Below are 2,412 nucleotides of genomic sequence, written 5' to 3' on the forward strand. Positions count from 1 at the left end.
TCATTCCCTGCAGGTTAAATCATGGTCAGGCATTCCTCCTCCTTTCCATCTCACTCTTTCAGTCAACCACATTTATGCACATTTCTACGGAAAGACTGATATGAATCTTATATGCTAATATAACATCACAGTGGAAAATGTGCAAAAGGTCTGTGAGACTGTGGAAGGGAGGGAGGGAGTAACAGAGGTCCTACCTGCATATATACTGCAGCGTTAGCCGTATTATTGATACAGACATTCATCCCATAATGCTCACTTACCTCTACTCATAACTAAGACCCAAAGAGTGAGTTACTCCTGGATTAGTGGCATTGTCTTGCAGATTCATGTGTTTAAAATATTTATTTATTTATTTATTTATTTATTTATTATTTTATTAAAACATTTCTATGCTGCCCCTTGCCGAAGCCTTGGGGCGGCTCACAGCACAAAATAAAATACAATAAAATACAAAAATAACAATATAAAATTAGCAATATAAAAGAAGTCGCCCTGGCCAGATAAATAAGCAAATATTGTTAACAATTAAAATGACGTTTAAATAAAAAGGTCTTCGCCTGGCGCCGAAAAACAAATAACGACAGCACCAGGTGGACCTCTCTGGGGAGTGCATTCCATAGATTGGGTGCCACCGCAGAGAAAGCCCTCCTCCGAGTACCTAACCTCCTAATTTCTTTCACAGAGGGTTCCCGGAGAAGGGCTTCTCCCGCAGATCTCAAGGGGCGGCCGGGCATATATGGATGTAAGCGATCCTTCAGGTAACCAGGACCCAAGCTGTTTAGGGCTTTATAGGTCATCACCAACAGCTTGAATTGGGCCCGGACTTCAATGGGAAGCCAGTGAAGCTGACGAAGGACTGGAGTCATGTGAACATAACGCCCAGTCCCCGTCAGCAGCCTGGCAGCTCTATTTTGAACCAACTGAAGTATCCAGACCGTCTTCAAGGGTAGCCCCACATAAAGTGCGTTACAGAAGTCAAGGCGGGAAGCCACCAGCGCGTGTGTCACTGTTGCCAGGCAGTCGTACTCCAGGTAGGGGCACAGCTGATTAATCAGCCGAAGCTGAAGGAAAGCGCTCCTCACCACTCCGGGTCGAGGAGCACTCCTAAGCTGCAGACCTTGTCCCTAAGAGGGAGTGCAACCCCATTCAGGACCAGGTCAAATCCACCCTCTCCGAAGCCCAATCCGCCAACCAACAGGACCTCCGTCTTGTCTGGATTGAGCTTCAGTTTATTGGCCCTCATCCAGCCCATTGCCTCGACCAGGCACCAGTTCAGCACAGCCACTGACTCACCTGGATTGGTGGAAAATGAGAGGTAGAGCTGGGTATCATCACCGTACTGATGATTCCGCAGCCCACACCTCCTGATGACCTCTCCCAGCGGTTTCATGTAGATGTTAAATAGCAAAGGGGAGAATATGGACCCCTGCGGTACTCCATGGCATAGCTGCCATGGCGCAGAGCCATAGTCCCCCAGCACCACCTTCTGGAATTGGCTGTTGAGATAGGAGCGGAACCACTGCAAAGCAGTGCCTCCAACCCCCAATCCCACTAGCCTATCCAGAAGGATACCATGGTCGATGGTATCGAAAGCCGCTGAGAGGTCCAGGAGAACCAACAGGGACGCACTCCCCCTGTCCTTCTCCCTGCACAGGTCATCGTACAGTGTGACCAAGGCAGATTCAGTACCGTACCCGGGTCTGAAGCAGGACTGAAATGGGTCTAGATAATCAGTTTCATCCAAGAGTGCTTGGAGTTGTCCCACCACCACCTGCTCTAACACCTTGCCCAGAAACGGGATGTTGGCCACAGGTCTATAGTTAGTGGCCATCTCTGGATCCAGTGACGCTTTCTTCAGGACCGGTCGGACTACCACCTCCTTTAAAGGGGCAGGCGCCCGACCCTCCCTCAGAGAAGCGTTAAGCACTTCCAAGATCCAGGTCCCAATCCCGTGCTTGGAATCATTTATTAACCAAGACGGGCAAGGGTCCAATAGGCAAGTGGTGGGACGTACTCGTCCAAGCACCTTGTCCACATCATCGGGCTGCAATAACTGAAATTCATCCAATAATTCTGGACCAGACGGCAGCATTGGTGTCTCCCCAGAAACCTCTGATTCATTAGTGGTGTCCAGCTCGTGACGAATCTGAGCGATTTTCTCCCTGAAATGCCTGGCAAAGTCATCACAGCGGGCCTTTGAGGGTGGAACTGGAGCTTCCTTAGGACCCGGGCAAACCAGGCCTTGCACCACTCGAAAAAGCTCCGCCGGACGGCATTGTGAGGAGGCAATGGAAGCGGAAAAAAACATCCTTGCCAAATCTGTAATCTATATTGCAAAACATGGATTTATGAAGCAAAACAAAATGTGCTTCATAAATGGTGCTTTGTCATTCCTCAGAGATGGTTTCATTT

The 2,412-nt window shown here is 49.0% G+C and overlaps 1 protein-coding gene across 1 annotated transcript in view; it reads left to right on the forward strand.

Annotated features, from left to right (window-relative positions):
- Positions 1 to 2,412, forward strand: part of LOC123021484 (vomeronasal type-2 receptor 26-like) — a gene marked incomplete at its 5' end in the record, with an annotated part of 23,900 nt that overhangs the window by 8,639 nt on the left and 12,849 nt on the right. The window lies entirely within an intron of this gene.

The sequence above is a fragment of the Varanus komodoensis genome, unplaced genomic scaffold (genome assembly GCF_004798865.1).
Source record: "Varanus komodoensis strain SLA01 unplaced genomic scaffold, ASM479886v1 scaffold1665, whole genome shotgun sequence".
Classification (NCBI taxonomy): Eukaryota; Metazoa; Chordata; class Lepidosauria; order Squamata; family Varanidae; genus Varanus; species Varanus komodoensis.